This window comes from Mus musculus, chromosome 14 (genome assembly GCF_000001635.26).
Source record: "Mus musculus strain C57BL/6J chromosome 14, GRCm38.p6 C57BL/6J".
Classification (NCBI taxonomy): Eukaryota; Metazoa; Chordata; class Mammalia; order Rodentia; family Muridae; genus Mus; species Mus musculus.
The window spans coordinates 4413050-4431400 of NC_000080.6; the positions used below are offsets into that span (position 1 = coordinate 4413050).

Genomic DNA, 18351 nt, shown 5'->3' on the forward strand with positions numbered 1-18351 from the left:
TTGGAAGAGTTGAAAAACAGAACTAGTTATACTGTGCATTCAGGAGCAAAGAGAACACTTTTATTATACAGGACAGAATTTAATGTTATAAGACAATGGAGATGGTATTCTGTTTCTTGCTTTATGTTTTGAATTGTTTTATGTGAGTGTGTGCCTGCCTGTCTATCTGTGCACCATGTTCATGCAGGTACCTGAGGCCAGAAGAGGGTATTGGATCTTTTGGAACTGGTGTTACAGGTACCTGTGAGCTGCCCAAGGTGGGTACTGGGCACTGAACGTGGGTCCTCAGGAAGAACACTGAGTGTTCTTAGTCACTGAGCCATCTCTCCAGCCCCTCCACCTACAAGACACCAGTTCCATTTATACAGAATCTGCTATCATAACCAGACCCCTTCCTTAGGTGCTCATGCAAGTTAAGACTTCAACGGGAACTGGGGAGATACCAACATTTAGAACATAGAAACAGCTGTATATGTAGTCACATTAATGAAGCAATCTGGATTATAACACTGGCTCTGGGAGATACACAGGTCCCTGGGCAAGCTGCATTCTTCTTTTCCAGTTTTAATGTCTTTTCTTTCTTTCTTTCTTTCTTTCTTTCTTTCTTTCCTTCTTTCTTTCTTTCTTTCTTTCTTTCTTTCTTTCTTTCTTTCTATAAAAAAATAACGTATGTGTGTGTTTGAGACAGAGACAGGGTTTGGGAGTCTGAGGGCACGGAGTTTGGTTTGGAGCACCCACACTGGGTGCCTCCTAACTCTAGCTCTAGGGGTACTGGATGCTTCGGGCCTCCATGAGAATTCACACTGCTGTGCACAAACCCACACACAGACACAGACACCCAAGTGAAAAAGAAAAGTCAAAAAATGTAACAAAATGCTTGAAAAACAGCAGTTCGCTTCTGGTCTGGGATAGCTCAGTTGGCCTAGAGGAATGAAGGGCTGGGTTTGAGTGAGCCCCAGTGTTCATCTGTGATCCCAGTGCTGAGGTAAAGGCAGCATGGTCAGAATGATGGAGATCTGTGAGTTATCATCTGGCTGCTAACTAAAAGCAAGGGAGGAACTTGTAGACTGCTCACTCACCCCACTTAACCCTCATTCAAAGTAAATGAAGGACAGGCTACTTAGGCAGCAGGTAAGAGGCCACTGAACAAAGCATAGTCACAAACAAAGAAGACCCAACATTCCAAGGCCCTTTAAAGGAAAGATTCAGGAATGCAAATCTAGTCAGTCAAGTCACAGAAAGTGAGGGTTGGAAACCATCCAGTGGCTTAGCTCTCTCCACAATCCTTAGTGACCTTTATATGTGTAGCTCCAGTGGAATATTAGCCTTGGAAGTTAGTATGACGTGGGAGCATGCTGGATCAAGTATGTGTTTTGAATTCTCGGTTTCAAAACGTGTGAATGCATCTGTCTACCAGACTAAGGGCCAGGAGATGCAGGAGTCTGAAGTCCATGAGAGAGGAAATGATCCATGCAAATGCAGTCACTCCTCTGTTTGCAACTAGAAGGAAACTGTCTCCACTGCCACTAAAGATGATTTCAGAAAAGATGATTGAAAAACTTGCTAGTTGCAATTTTCATTTTCTTTTTCCCAGAGAGCAGCAGGAGAGACAGTTGACATTTGAGCTGTCTCTGAACTGCCCCTGTCCCTAATTTGAGTTGAGTGCTCACAGGGAACCACAGACCTGCTCCTTAGCTGGTTTTCTTTTCACAAAATCTTTCAGCCATAGAAAATGAACAAAACAAAAGCAGGGCTCCCCAGCCAGCCCAGCCAGACATCCCAGCTGCCAGAATAGGTGCTTGGGAGCGGCTCAGGGGCGCAAAGCACAGCCTTGCTCTGTTGAAGCCAGGTACTGTCCTGGGCAATTGGCTCCAGGCTCAGCTCAGGAGGCGACCGCCTGGAGCTACAGGCACCCGAGGCAAGGAATGCCTGAAGGAAAGGGGCCAGGTCCTGCTCACCCCTCCTGAGCTACTTGCCCCTGACATCCCGGATGCTCCTGTTGAGCCTGGGTCCTTGGTGAAGCTTCCTCTTTTAGCTGCACCTCTGCCAGGTGCCTGTGACCGCCTGGTGGCTGCTTTCCTTTCCGCACCATATATGGCCTGGCAGGGGGGGGTCACATGCATCCCGGGCCGCTGGCCGGGAGGGGTCGCTGGGGAAGGGGCAGACGGCGGGAGAAAAGGGGAGAGGGTCGGAGGCAGAGACAGGAGAGGGGTGGAGTGGCAGATTCTGGGGCCATGGGAGGCAGCAAAGGCTCGAGGAGCCCAGCGCTCGCCACCGCGCCATGGAGCTGCACTCATGCGGAGCTGGTGGTGGAGGGAGGGACCGGCGCGGGGGGCGGGGGGGGGGGGGGGGGGCGAACGCGTCGGAAGTCAGAGAGCACCGTGTCCCTGCGCTCCGTCGGTCAGCGGGCGCGGGCCCGCAGGATGGAGCCGCAGCATGTGCGCCCCGTGCTTGGATCCCAGAGCCCAGCCTGGGAGGAACCGGTGAGTACCGCGCCCGCGCCCGCGCCCACCCCTCCCGCTTGTCCTTGCTCCCCGCCTCCCCGTCCCGGCCAGGTTCCATTCCCGAAGCTGTCCGGGATGAGGTCCCCAGCAGCTGCTTCCCAGCCGGGACAGCGCTTCCTCCCGCGCCCTGGCTCCTCCTTGCTAGCCGCCCTAAGCGCCTTTGTCTGGTCCGCCTCTGGATCCGGAGAGGACCATTTCCGCGCTTCATCCTTTTCTCAGCTTTGCACTTTATTTCCTAGAGTGGCATGGAGGCCAGGGAAGTGGAGGGGGCTGGGTTGCGTGGTCAGCGGGTGCGGCCAGGAGGAGATGGGGGTTCACCTCTTGACCCTGCGCTGGCAGTCACCTGGGTACGCAGGTTCCCGAGGACCGCCGCCTGGGAAGGCCCGCGGCTGCCAGAAGTCCAGAGCCACGCCTCAGACTCGGGTAGCCTAGGCTGCCCTGAACTGTTCCGAGGGTCAAGGACCTGGCCAGGGATCCAGCCCCAGATAACTTCGCTTTCGCCTGGACCTCACAGCACACGCCACGCGCAGATTGAGTCACTTTTGGGGCTCAGTGTTGCGTGTGAGAAGATGCGAGTCGGGGTCTTTGGATTTATTCCCTAAAATCCATTAACTTATTTCTTGCACCTCAAACTGAACCTTCTGTTATCCATCCATCCATTCAGGGATTCCTCGCAGGAATCCCCGCCCTGCGTAGACCCTTGTAATCTTGAGTGGGCAATGAATTTTGGCCCTGCATACCCTATCTATGTATTTCTTACTCGTTTTTTGATTGACGTTGTGAACCGTCTCAAAAGCCTGGTCTAAAATTTCTGGCTTCATCCCTGCTGAGGTGCTGTTCCAGTGAAGTTGTCCCAGGGACTTCCTGAGTCTGCTCAGGTGCGCCCTCTGCCTGTTGAGAGCTTGTAGGTCAGGGGCCAGGCTTGCTTCTTTTCTTACCCTTAGACTTCCAGCCATTTTGCCAGGGTACAATTTACTGCCTCCTGCTTCCTGACCTTTCACAAGTGTCCTTCGACTTTGATCCATCTGCCACTGCGTTTGTTTTTGTGAGTTTGCACGTTAGGTAGCCCATCTGCTCGTGTTCTATTGCGATCATTATTAGGGAGTAAGGTGTTCTTGGTTAAACATACAATTCAGTCTTGACATTTTAGATCATTGGGAATGAAATCCAGCGACCTGTTTTGAACTTTACTATATTAAATCTTATCAGCTTCCACCACGTACAGCGGGAAGCTCCAAGTTATGTGTAGTGCTTTTTGGGTGCTGAATGCTAGGACTTCACCGCAGTTAGAAAATTAGAGAACCTCCGGCTTTCTTCTCCAAAGTGCTAAGAAACAGAGTGCTTTCTTATTCTCCTAGAAAATCTTCAGTACTCGTCTCGCAACATGAACGTTTAAAGCTAAAACCTTCATAGAGATGTGAGATGGAGCAGGAGCAGTGGCTAAATGTTGAACTCTTCAAAACTTGGCGTATGTAAGTGGCTAAGGCATTTTATTAGTTCAGCACATATTCTTATCCAACACCTGTCGTGTTCTGAGATTGTTGGGCAAGCTGTTAACTCTCAGACAAGCGTTGTCCCCAAGAACCTTACTTTATAGCTGAAGGTTGACATCTATCCAAGTATGTGTCATAAAAAGTTCTCACGAGGGATTTTATTCAGAACTTTGTGTAATGACTACAATATTTAAGGATTTTTCAAATGCTTTATATAACTACATAAGAAAGTTGTGTTACCTGAACGACTAAAAGAGGAGTGTATTCAAGAGAAAGCAAGAATGTAGTAGAGGAAACAGCTTTAAATGTTAAATTTTCTGGCATGGGGTGCAATGGGGTTGACGATTTAATCTAAATATGTTTTGAAGGAACACTGGGTCCACCCGAATCTGTGTTGTTTATGTTTGGGACAGAGCATCACACTGTAGGACAGGCTGCTGTGGGATTTACCCGGTAGGCCAGGCAGGCCTGAAACTGCATGCCCTGCTCTTGCTTCAGCAGAGTACAAGGCATCATCAAATTCCCCAAAATCAGAGTCTTTAACTTTGATTCAGGGATCTCAAGAATCTGAATGAAGTGAGTTCTGGTTTCCTTCAGAATGAATCGATATGACCGTCATGCGGCATGCTATACTTAGAACATTAATTGCTAGTCTATATATAATTTTAAGAAGCCACACTGTCTGTCTGTCTGTCTAACACACACACACACAGACACACACAGACACACCGACACAGAGAGAGAGAGGGGGAGCGAGAGCGAGAGAGTAAGAGAGAGAGACAGAGAGAGAGAGAGAGAGATATCAGATCTAAGCAGTAGAATCACAGCTTTTTGAAGCCCCAACTCTGTGTGCTCAGAGACTCTCATTTTCAAGCTTTGTGTGTGTCCCCTCCCCCCATTGCTTCCTAGTAGGTGGCACAGAACAAGCAGCTGGTTCATGCTCTGGCAACCACAACTAGAGACCCAGCTCCATGCCTTTCCCACCAAGATATATTTATCCTCTGAGCCAAAATAAATCCATACTCTCTTAAAACAAAATGAAAGAACAACAAAGAAAGCAAACCTGTTTTCACTGGGATTCCAGTTCTGAGTTGGTTTTTCAAAAACTTTCTTAAAATTTAAATATAGGGAATTTAATATTTTACCATACAAACTTGACTAAATGGGATTACTGTGTTATCATGGCATGTGGCAACATGTATGCAAGAATTTGCGCGCTCTCTCTCCCTCTCTCTCTCTTCCCCTCTCTCCCATCTATGATGTATTTTTCAGTGAACACAGTTTGAGTTTCAAGAAGATTGGATCTTGTAACAAAGGGTATATTTTAATGTTTGAAGCTATATGTGATCACATTGACTAACAGCACACATGTGGTCCAGGCTTCATAAGAGAATGACAGTAAAAGAGCCATTAGCTAGAATCCAAGTACCTTCTGCCCTGCTTTCTATTAGAGGTAAGGACCAAAGAAAATGTTGGGACACAAGTTGAAGTAGGGGAGAGAAAGGAGGTGATGGGAATGCCTGGCCTGGTTCTGCCTGCCTTTAATTTCAGCACTTGGGAGTACTCAGAGACAAGTAGATATCTGTGAGTTCAAGGCCCTGCAGGCTCTTCCTGGGTGTGCTTCCAAGCATCAGTACTTGAGGCAGGTGTTCCTTCTGCATCCATATTCATCCTAATCTGAATTTTCAGGAGTATTTTATTTCATATTTAGATGAATAGGGGAATTTTGAGAAAGAAATGAAACATTCCTGGGGAAATTTTTGAAAATAAACAATCAGTTCCCCATGGGGGAATTAGTAATGAGTTTCCAACCAATCTAATGGAGGTGTTTGGAAGGAGGAGGTACTGAAAGGATTCCCTTCAGTGTTAGGAGTGGCTCCTGGAAAGTGCAGCATGAATTGTGAGGAGAGCTAGTTAGCATGGTTGCAGTGTCAGCTCCCCATGACATCAGCAGTTCCTTCCCTAGACATTCTTTTGTATCCTGGAGAGGCCTGGCATGGATTGAGATGTCACCTGTGTTGTGGCAACACCAACTGCTCTTGGACCACTTTATGCACTGTCTTTCCTAATCATCCATAGATATGTTGGCCAGAGGAAGGATGCTACTTAGGAGAAAGAATGGACACAAGTGAGAGGAAGAAAGATGACCCTTGACCCTCAGACCAAAGCATCAAGAAATAAATGGTCCTTGAAAATGCGCCACCATAAGTATTGGTCAGAAGATGGGAAAATTCCTGAAGGAGACCACAGTCTGTTTCTGGGTCTTCAGGAATTGGGACTCAGTAGGTAGTCTCTCTGGGAAGCTTCTGGCCTTCCCTGCTTGTCATGGATCCTGAATTTGTCAATGATTACAGGACATTAGTTTGTCCCAGATCAATGAAGTTTTAAGGCCAAAGCTGTTGTCCTGGTAGTTTCAGGCTTCTGCTCTTACAGGGGAAATGGGTTTGAATGGGACAAAAGTGAAAGCAGCAGCAGGCAGAGGACTGTGAGTGAGATGTCAGCACCTCAGGGCTGGGCATCACTGTCCTTTACCCCAGGGACTCCATTAGGTGAACTGTCTGTCCAGCTCTCCTAAGAAGGAAAGAAATTGGCTTCCCAGGGAAGACCTTTCATTTCTCAGATGTCACAGAAGAACGTCTCTGAACAGTGTTCCCTAAAAGTTGCCCACATAGGTAGCAAGTGTGGGTATCAGTTTGTTCTCTAGTCTAGCCACTGGACTGTCAAAATAGTGAGCCAGAGTAGAGACTGGTGCTTTCTTGCCAACTCTGGGCACACTGGGCTCTCACGCAGCTGACTTGGTGAGTCTGGGAACGCGTTGTGCTCTTGCACTGTTTTTCCATCCATAGTCTTGTTTCTAGAGGGACCTGACAGGAGATATGGGCATCTCCACACCATCTTGGTGCTTGTGGGCTATGATAATTTTCTGATGGTTTCTATACCACAAGCTTATGGACAGTACTGCCTAATTAAATCATACGCAGCTATGAATAAGCCTGAGGATCCTGTCCTTGGTCACATGATGCATGTGCAAAGTGAAGCGAAAGAGGAATGACTGGGTCACATGGATTCCTGTTTTGTCAGATGTCTGTATAGGACTCAGTGTTCTGTCAATGCTCTGTTCCTTGACAGTATGCATATTCACTTGTGTTCATCTACCCATAGGGGCTGCTGGTGTACCACCATCATCCCCAACACTCCTGTTCAGAAGATGGGTGAGGAAAGTGGAAAGTCTAACCAGTCAGCCGATGACCAGTGGGAACAATGAGCTACAAGATCACCTGATCTTCATCAGTGAGAAAGCTTTGCACAAGAGGTATTTTTCATTCTGTCAAACATCATGGTCAATTTCTTGGGTCTATGGTATGGCCTACAATTTATTCTTATTAAATTTTATGGTACTGGAAGACTGTAACTCCAGGGTGTCACTGTGCCCAACCTTTTCTCGCTAAACATTCTCACAGGCTGAACTTGAAGTCAGAGCAGGAGTGAGCTGCAGACATAGGCTATTCTATTTTTTTATATGAAAATGAAAGCCTACAACTGAGGGATTGAAGAGGATGTGATGTCTCAGCATGTATTGATAGAGGCACTGACATGTGACCGTTTGAGTGAGATATTAGTTGCTGTGAGGTTTTGATAGATTGTTTGCTTGCTTGAGTTCGTTGTTTGTTTGTTTGCAAAGCTTTGCAATTGTCTGGCAGGTGTTGCTTGCTGAAGCTTGCTATATCACCAGGAAAGCTTGGTCCCATTTGGTCCATCCTGATACATGATGGAAGGTCTTGGGCTCATTAATACTCTTCTCAGATTTTGGGTCTTATAAACAGAATGTCCTCTGCATTTCCTCTGGATTCTATTTCAATTGTACTTTCTCATTCTCCCTGCAAACACACCCTGATTCTGTGTGCATGCATGTGTGTGTGTGTGTGACTCTCTCTATATTCTGGTCATAAGGGTATGTGGTAGGACCTGAGGAATTGCCTGCCTTACAGTCTGCTGACAATGCCAATGCTTAGGACTGGAAACCATACTTCAAGCAACAATGCACTTGCATTATGTGTTCAACTTGATGAAATATTTGAGTTCTGTGGTGAATTCACCATGACCTCCTCATTCTGGGTAATTCTCCCTGAAATGTGGATTATATAGTTTGGCCAAATTCATAGGACTAGGCCAAAGATCAAGAGTCCTTGTTCTGAAAGAAAAAAAAAAGGAGAAATGTCCTCATAGTTTCTGTATACCCACACCTGTGCCATAAACTACTGAGAGTTTAGAGACCTCGTCTGTCCCTCCAGGCCTATGCGGGAGCTCAAACAACCAGAACTCTAACCACCTGGACACCCAGCCTCTGGAGACCTTTGGACAAGATAGCAAGATTAATAAGCTTAGATGATCCTAGTACATAGGAGGTAGAAGGTAACATACTGTGAGCTTGGAAAGTTCAGAATCCATCCTGGATTCAGGTGACCCTTGAAGCCTGTGTTCTTGGGACTCTTTGCTCTTGGGGCCAGGCCCAACCACAGATCAAATCCTTACTATGAAAAATTGAAAGTGGAGACTAAGCAGGTAATGTTGGACCTGCAGAGCTTACAGAATGTGTACACTGAGGCCTCAGAGACATTTGAATTCCTGGCAAAGAGAAAGGCTGCTATAGGTAACTGTCTGTCTTGCTTGGGAGCACATGAGCTGTAGAATTGCCATCTCTGCTTTTGATCCTGCACAGGAGACTCTCGAGCTCTGGTTCTTGCTTTCTGCCACTTCACACAGGAGCCTTTAGATTTTTCTGTTGTAAACCTGTGGGTTGAAACACTTTTTGGGGTAAAAAAAAAAGGTCAAAGGACCCTTTCACAGAGGTTGTGTATCAGACAATCCTTTATCTCAGACACTTCTATTATGGCTTATAACAGTACAAAAATTATAGTACCCAAGTAGCAATGAAAATAATCTTAAGTTTGGGAGGTCACTGCATTAAAGCATCCACAGCATTTGGTAAATTGAGAAACCCTGGTATTGACAGAAGAACTATTTGTATCATGTGAGGTCTTCTTGACCCCCGGGGCTGAGTCAGGATCTGTAGAGAGCTAGTTACCAGCAGACCCATGTATAGCAAGTATTCCCCTTGTTTCTCCTTTCCAATTCATAGTGCCTTTGCCCATTCCTTCGTGATGTTTCTCCATTAGGATGGACAGGTAGGGACAACTGTAGTCCACGTCTTCTTTTTAGGAAACATGGATCCCTCTTAGTGTTGGGACTTTTGGAAGTAGCATGAGTGTTTCTGGAATTTGCTGTTCTCTAATTTTTGCTTTCTGAGTGCAGCTCACCTAGATGTCCTGAGTTCTTATCTAGGTCTTCCTGAGAACCAGGGTCTGGTGGGGTTGATGGTGTTTCTTATAAGTTAATAGGAAAAGGATAGCAGGGGCTTTGTATGCATTGGGTGTTTGCAGAAACCTGCAGAGCCACCTTCTGATGGAACTGAATCAGCTGAAGAAGAAGGTAGACATGCTGAGGAGGCACAGGAATAAGAAAGTGCTGGAAGATGAGGCACTGGTGCTGCAGTACTTGTGGGACTTAAAGGGGCTCCATAAGGACCAATAGGAAGAGGCCAGTGACTTCCAGAGTCAGGAACAACAGGTAGAGACAGGCAGCTTTGTCAGGCTAATGGTTAGCTCCATCTGCCCTTGTAACTTCTAGACGAGCTCATCCACCTACCTGTGCTTTCATCCATCATCTTACTCATCCACACAGCAATCTAAGTACATACCTCATGACAGCCAATTGTTCAGGTCTATGTCCAAGCACAAATATTTCTGGGGAATGAGCTTCTTGTGAGAAAGTGGATTATCAGCAAGCAAATCCACCTCTGCTTAATACTTCAGCCCAAAGATGAGTACAGTTCAATAATACACCACACAACTACAGGGTTCAGTGCACAGAGCTTTAAGTGAGTGAAGTCAGGGCTTGTGGCTTATTTGCTTGGCATCAGTCATATAATTCACATGTGAGAAGCAGCTTGCAAGGGTGGGGGGAATCCCTTTGCAAATGCCAAATGAGCAGTTCTTGATGTCATCTTTTTTGGGGTGACATGTGGCATTTCTCATCTTTGCTGTCTACATTTCAAGACAATCTTTTTAATCTGCCCTGGACAGACTCACACTGACTGAACTCTGACTAGCAGAGTGTTAGCCATGTTTTTTGTGAATGAGGCTGGAGTACTCTCCTTTTCTGTAGATTGCATTCTCCTGTTGACTGGATGACTATGGATGTGGGTAGGGATTCTGACAAGCTAGGGACATGGTGTCAGAGATTTAAGATTGCAAGAGGAAATTTTATGCAACCACTTCAGCATAGTCTGGCCAAGCAAAGCATGCTCACCATAGCAATTGTATCTTCCACCTTTTGTTTAGCATAGTGTAAGATACCGCTCAAATTGCTGGTATGCTATAACTAAACGAATGTGTTCTTGCAGCACGAGGTGCTTTTTTTTTGGTATTTTGCTCTCATTTACATACTCTGTGTGTGGTGGATAGGCTGCGGATATGTGTGTTTTTGTGTGTGTGTATATTTTCTTTTTTGTATATTATAGGCATGTGGTATTTTTTTTTCATGCACTTTTTCATGCATTTTCTTCATTTTCTAGAAGATCTCATTGGGTTTCATTTTCAGCCTCTGTCTTGAAATACTGTTTGCTCTTTCGCCCAGAAGCTGGCTGCTTTGCTTGCCTGGCTGATCATCAACCACTGGTATCCTTTGTAAACACTTGCATTTTTATTCCAGTGTGTGCATGCTTTTTGATACCCCTCCACTAAGAACACATACTCTAATTATCAGGAACAGGATAGTCTGGAGCAAAGGCTATAGTACTGCTGAGCAGAAGGACCTGGTCATGCAGAAGAAGAACAAGCAATAAAAAAAAAAATCTGGTCTTGCTTGGTTGTCTCTCAGATGAAGTAGGAACAAAGCCTGGGAGGATCCTGTGGAGTGACTTTTGTGGGCTTCTTTCTGCTCATGGACAACCTGATGGTCACAGCCAGAAAGAGAACACATCAGAGTTTACATGGATCTAGTCTTCAGGACCTTCTGTCCGGGAAACAATATGTTTGATACTCAGTGAGTGTCTTCCTCCATTCCAAACTCTCTGATATGTTATGAGCTTGCTGTTTTTGAACACACAGAGATCCTCCTGTTTATAACTTTTAAGTGATGGGATTTAAAGGAGTTCATAACCATGGTTGGAAGAAACTACACTTTTATTGAGAAATACTGCCTGTAGACCTGAGATTGCCACCCTTGAACCCGGGTCTCTGCAGTTTCTGCCTATTTCTAGTGAATAGTGTTCTCTGGATAGAGAAGATTTAGGAGGTAGCTGGATGAACCCAGGCAGAGCCTCTGCTGCAGGGATGCCTAGAGCACTTCAGAGGAGTGTTCTGTAACAGAGTCCCATAAGAGCCAGCATACAGCATCCAGAGCTAGTCCTAAGTCTAACACATCATAATGAAAGTCATTTTTAAACAAACAGGATCACTTTCCCTCCCAGGTCCTTCCCTCCCTCCCTAACATGGTAGGGGGCAGTTGGTGTGGGGAGTGGGAAACCTGATCTGGTATTGGTAGAGGGAAAATGACTGAAGTCCTGATGTCTGGCAGAAAGAATGTAAACAGGCAGCCTCAGGAAACTGGACCCCCAGAATGCACCAGAGGCAGTGTCTTTTGCTTTGCAATTTTGTGAGGTCCCATTTGTCGATTCTCGATCTTACAGCACAAGCCATTGCTGTTCTATTCAGGAACTTTTTCCTTGTGCCCATATCTTTGAGGCTTTTCCCCACTTTCTCCTCTATAAGTTTCAGTGTCTCTGGTTTTATGTGGAGTACTTTGATCCACTTAGACTTGAGTCTTGTTTAAGGAGATAAGAATGGATCAATTTGCATTCTTCTACATAACTGCCAGTTGTGGCAGCACCATTTGGTGAAAATGCTGTCTTTTTCCCACTGGATGGTTTTAGCTCCCTTGTCAAAGATCAAGTGACCATAGGTGTATGGATTCATTACTGGGTCTTCAATTCTTTTCCATTGATCTACCTGTCTGTTGCTGTACTAGTACCATGCAGTTTTTAGCACAAGTGCTCTGTACTACAGCTTGAGTTCAGGCATGGTGATTCCCCCAGAGGTTCTTTTATTGTTGGGAATAGTTTTTGCTATCTTAGGTTTTTTTTATTATTCCAGATGAATTTGCAAATTGCATTTTCTAACTCAGTGAAGAATTGAGTTGGAAGTTTGAATCTGTAGATTGCTTTCATCAGGATAGCCATTTTGACTATGTCAATCCTGCCAACCCACGAGCATGGGGGATCTTTCCATCTTCTGTGTTCTTCTTCAATTTCTTTCTTCACAGACTTGAAGTTCTTATCATACAGATCTTTCACTTCCTTAGTTAGAGTCACGCCAAGGTATTTTATATTGTTTGTGACTCTTGTGAATGGTGTTGTTTCCCTAATTTCTTTCTTAGCCCGTTTATCCTGTGTGTAGAGAAAGGGCATTCATTTGTTTGAGTTAATTTTATATCCAGCTACTGCACTGAAGCTGTTTATCAGGATTAGGAGTTCTCTGGTGGAATTATTAGGGTCACTTATACATACTATCATATCATCTGCAAATAGTGATAGTTTGACTTCTTCCTTTCCAATTTGTATCCCCTCGATCTTCCTTTGTTGTCGAATTGCTCTGGCTAGGACTTCAAGTACTATATTGAATAGGTAGGGAGAAAGTGGGCATCCTTGTCTAGTTCCTGATTTTAGTGAGATTGCTTCCAGCTTCTCTCCATTTAGTTTGATGGTGGTTTTCTGTAGATTGCTTTTGTCATGTTTAGGTATGGGCCTTGAATTCCTGATCTTTCCAAGACTTTTATCATGAATGGGTATTGGATTTTGTCAAATGCTTTCTCAGCATCTAATGAGATAATCATGTGTTTTTTTTTTCTTTGATTTGGTTTATATTGTGAATTACGCTGATGGATTTGCATATATTAAACCATCCCTGAATCCCTGGGATCCAGCCTACTTGGTCATGATGGATGATTGTCTTGATGTGTTCTTGGATTCGGTTTGTGAGGATTTTATTAAGTATTTTTGCATCCATGGTCATAAGAGAAATTGGTCTGAAGTTCTCTTTCTTTCTTGGATCTTTGTGTGGTTTAGGTATCAGAGTAATTGTGGCTTCATAGAAAGAATTGGGTAGAGTGCCTTCTGTTTCTATTTTGTGGAATAGTTTGAGGAGAGTTGGAATCAGGTCTTCTTCGAAGGTCTGCTAGAACTTTGCACTAAACCCGTCAGGTCCTGGACTTTTTGGGGCTGGGAGACTATTGATGACTGCTTCTATTTCTTTAGGGAAATGAGAGTGTTTACATCGTTAATCTGATTCTGATTTAACTTTGGTATCTGGTATCTGTCTAGGAAGTTGTTTATTTCATACAGGTTTTCAGTTTTCCTGAGTATAGCCTTTTGTAGTAGGATCTGATGATGTTTTGGATTTCCTCAGGTTCTGTTGTTATGTTATAAAGAACTCAAGTAGATAACCTTCATAAGAGCTAAGAACACAATCTAAAAATGAGGTAGAGAACTAAACACAACATTCACAACAACGCATCTTGAATGGCTGAGAAGCACTGAAGAAGTGTGCAAAGTCCTTTTTTTTCAGGTAAATGAATATCAAAATGACCCTGAGGTGGTGTCCAGCGTTATACTTTCCAGTGAAGAATGCTAAGATCAAAAAAACTCATGTGAAAGCATATGTTGGTGAGAATTTGAAGAAAGAGGAACATTCTTCCATTTCTGGTGGGACTGCAAAGTGCTATGGCAACTCTGGAAATCAAAATGGAGTTCCTCAGAAATTTTCAGATAGATCTACCTGAGAGCCAAGGACCAAACTTACTGGTGCATGGCCTGCTACTTTCAGTTTTCACTTGATGGCTTGTTACTCATATTTTCTTATTGGGGTATGACTTTGCTCTTGTCTTTCTGATTCTCAAGCAGTTCTCTGTTCTTACACATTGTTTTGAGGTACCTCTAGCCACTGGGACTTATTTATACCTTCAAATCCCTCTAAATTGGGGGACTTCTAATACTTGGAGAAGCTGAGTGACAAAAGCAAAGTATGTTGAGCCCTTTGGTGTCCAGTGCACACGAATCTATGGGAGTTTAGATATAATAATCCTCTAGAACATTCTTTAGGAAAGCAGCAGTATGCTCTCAGGTCTCTGTGTGACCTCAGTTACCTTTGCCAGCTTTGTGGGCTTCTCTACTGCTGGTCTGAGAACAATTGGAAACTCCTGGAATAGATGTCTCATATCTCATTTCCTTTGTCCTTGTTAGTATACTGATGGGATTCGGTTTGATGGAAATATACTCTCAAGAATAATTAATAAAACCAGTGCTTCTTACGGACCATCAGGATGAAGTACCAAGTTCAAGGACAGTTCTGCAAGAACTGCTCAAAGACAGCCAAGTGGAACAAGAAGAAAGCCATGCAGAAGTCATTCATTCCCAGCACCCTCAGCACCTTTCTCCAGGACAGGGTCACTCAGCTTTGGTAGAAGAAGGGTTGACCTGAGATAGCTGCCACATATTCCCTCAGAAAAGAAGCAGCCAGCAATATTGGGGAAAGAATATAGGTGTCAGGGGCAGAAAGCAGAGTGTAAAGTGAATAAATAAAACATTATCAATAAAAAATATTTAATTATTTAAAAAAATTAGACAGAATGTATTGTTCTAGTAACTCTAGTCTGTATACACAGGCAATAACTTTAACACCCAGAGAGAATAGATGTTGTAAAATAGGGTGCCTTTGGTATTGACATAAACTAGGAACATAGCAAAGATAAATAAAAAAGAAAGATGTTTGTCCCATAGATCCATTATTCTTCTCAAGTCTAAGTGTTTGTGCTCACTTTTACCAGAACTCTGGAAACCTCTGTTAATCCAGGTCTCAGGGCTCATCCAAAGTACAGTCCTGAACTGGCTGTGGCCAAGTGTTCCTGTGTTGTTGGCTGACCTCTGCCTCAGGCTTCAGAGGCACTGGAGGGGCAGTGTTGGCCTTCAGGTGGCAGCCATTACAGGTCCCCTACCATACCAGATAGCGAGTCTTCCACAGATGCCTGACATCTCAAAAATAGAAGCTTGGGTATTCCAAAGATTGGGATGCCACTCTACAGTCATGATGAGTTGATTACGTGAGACCATACAAGTTAACTAATGTCTGTATGACTGTTTTCTTTATTTGAAAGTGAGTAATGAGATCATCTCAGGAGTGGTTGCTAAGAATAAAATCACTGATTAACATAAATGATAGGACTGTACAGAGCATGGGCTTAATTTTCTGGGTCCAGTGCAAATAGCTGGGAGAGTTCAAAACAAAACCAATAAAAGCAACAGGAATACAAACAACAATTGTTTAAAACCCTTTTGAGTGCTGAGATTACTGGCATGTACCAACTGTGGCTAAATTTTTTTTTGTTTTTATAATTAACAACCAAACATACAAACAAACAAACATCCCTATTCCAATTCCAGCAGTTTGCATCAGAGAGAGCTGTGTGACACTGCATGCTGCTTCCTTTCCTCAGATAGCTCAGGTCGTCAGTCCTATACCAGGTCAGCTGGACCTAAGACAGTGTAGTTGAACTACTTGCTGTCACGACATGATTCTACAACAATCCTTTTCTTGGTAAAATTGAGCCTCTATAGAGTAAGCCCCATGTTTTTGGAACCAGGACCCTTTAGGACAGCAAACACACAAGCCACCCTTAGTGAAAGAGAAAAGGAAAAATCACATTGGAAAAAAATATGCGCCCTAATTGTAAGAAAAAGCACTCATCTTTGAAGCCATCACCTATCTCCCCCTGATTTTTGAGCTCTGCATATTGATATTGTGTGGCTCAAGAAGGTAGTGAAATTCAGATGTTTTCTGAAAGAAGATATACATGATTTTTCACTCTTAAATCTGTGAGGTTAGGGGGCACAGGTTCAGCAAAGCCAGCATAAGAACACAAAAGCCAGAGATGATAATGCCAAAGGGACAGCATCCTGACCTTATAGACACATTAAAATTGAGGTTTCATCTCAATTCAGGTCATTGCACTCCCAGCCCTACCTTCTGAGTATTATATTTGCTGTGAGTACAGTATGACGTTACAACCTGCAACACCCTCATTTCTCAACTTAGCAATTCTGGAAGACAGATATTGGAGAAGTAATTGCTATGAGGCTACAATGCAGTAATGTACAGTCCAGGATGACCACTACTCTCTGTTGCCCACTTAAATTGTCTGGTTGTATTTGAGAATGGGAGCATGTGCAGGATAATGTTTTGAAGAAGGGACAGCAAGTTAACCATTTATATTTGCCCTGTAGATGATTCCGTATGTTCAAAAGAGTAGGGAGTTTTCTTTGTAAAAGATAGGGTTGTAAACCAGAGATTTTGTGAAACTCATATATATATATATATATATGAAAAAATGCCCTCTGTCAAGGAATACACTGTTAGAAAATATTGTCCATGTTTTGTACAATTAAACCTATAGGAGAAAGATATTTGCCTCTGTGAGACAGGAAAACCCTGGGAAATTGGAGTTTATGTCACATGAATTGACACAGCTGGTATATTTACTGTTGTGAAACATATACTACATCCACAGTCCCTAGAGATTTGGGTGCCAACAAAATCTCTTAAGCATGTCAGAGTCCTAACCAACGTTCCCCCTCAAAAGCACATGACATCTAATGAAGCAGTAGAATTCTCCAGCTTTGGAAGGAGAGGTTGCCAAAGGGGATCCCACGGGTCCATGAGAGGCTCCAGGAGAGGCACCCCAGAAAAGGACCAAGCTGGGCAGAACTAGTTAACAGGTAGGTCATGGCAGTTGCTAGTGACATCATCAGTAATGCCTTCCTTGGAGAATCTCTTGTATCTAGGATAGAACTAGAATCTTCTGTGTTGTCACCTGTGTTGTGGTGACAGCAACTGCCTGTGGTTCATCCCTTCTGTTTGCTCTGGGTTCACCAGCAGGAATGTTTTCCTGGCTGCTCAGGATATTTCAGAAAGAGAATGGCGATGAAGGAGAGACCAGACCAACAGAGAAGGAAGAGGGAATCCTTTCTCATGAAAAAGGAAGAAGGAAATGGTTATGGAGAAGGCACAGTGAGTCCTGGGCAGAGTTGGGGAACTTCCTGGTAGAGGTAGGCTTGAGCTGGGCCTTCCAGGAGTAGGTCTTACAAGCTGAAGCCTTGGACTTTGTCAATGTCAGAAAAAGAGTCAAGAATTTCTGATGATTAGTTTGACAAAGCCAGGAATTGACAAACCTGCAGCTACTTTTCTGGGAGCTATTTAATTTCATTTTGAGTGGCAAAAAATGTCAGGAGTGGGCACTATGAAAATAACAGTGTGTCCTTTCATGGAAGGGAGTTGAAGCACTTCATCTTCCAGATTACTGTAGGTAACTTGAGTCTCTGATGAAAAGAACAGAGAAGGATGCTCCCCTGGTCATGTCATGTGGTGAGGACTCAGACACTTTGGATTAGAAGACACACGATTAATTAGTGCTTGATAGTGCTAAGCACTATGAACTTCAGGATTTCCCTGCGTCCCATCTGATATGACCTGACAATGTTCCCCATATCTTTATGTCTGAGGCAGCTTATACATTTCAAGGCAACCAGGCCTGTAACAGGGAGTGTGGCATATGTCTGACAATATTGGTTAGGAAGAGGAACATAGCTTAGCAAACCAGCTGGAAGATAGCTTTTCTGCTCTTTCAGGAATTCACTGTCTTTATCTTTTCTCTCCCTCCATCTTCTTCTTGGGACTCAGAATGGTCTCCCCTGCCCCTGGGCCATCAAGTATGCAAATTCTTTTGTGTTTACCTATCTGCAGGGTCTGCTAGAAATACTTCAACCCAAAATTCCAAAATGACTAAGAAGAGATCAAAAATAAATGAACTAGAAGAACTGAAATTGGATATGAGGAAGATCAGCAATGACATGGAGGAAATGTGTGGAATCCTGAACCTTTACATGTATGAGGATTTGAACTACAGGTAGGAATTATGCCCAGTACACTGTTGACTGTATTGTGCCATCTGTTAACCCAATTTCCTTCCATGAATGGAGTGCGTCATCTCCCATCATTCAATTAAGTAGCCCTGACAGGTGTTTAATTGTTGGATAAACAAGGTGCTGTGTGTTTATTATCATCTTCTTTTGTACTTGACCTTGGGGTTTTTGCATTCTGATTGTTGCTGTGAACAGCTAGAATGTCCTGCTCACACTTACTGTCTCTCAGTGTGTGAATGCAATGCCTGCAGGCTTCAAGGCTTTA

General features: G+C 44.0%; 1 non-coding gene across 1 annotated transcript in view; it reads left to right on the top strand.

The window, feature by feature from the left end:
* Positions 1 to 2537: 2537 nt before the first annotated feature.
* Positions 2538 to 18351, top strand: part of Gm3164 — a 36698-nt gene continuing 20884 nt past the window's right edge. Inside the window, exons 1-4 of the transcript XR_001781337.2 lie at positions 2538 to 3976; positions 7160 to 7310; positions 17041 to 17175; positions 17908 to 18070. This is a non-coding gene — a transcript (predicted gene 3164). The remainder of the gene's footprint in view (positions 3977 to 7159; positions 7311 to 17040; positions 17176 to 17907; positions 18071 to 18351) is intronic.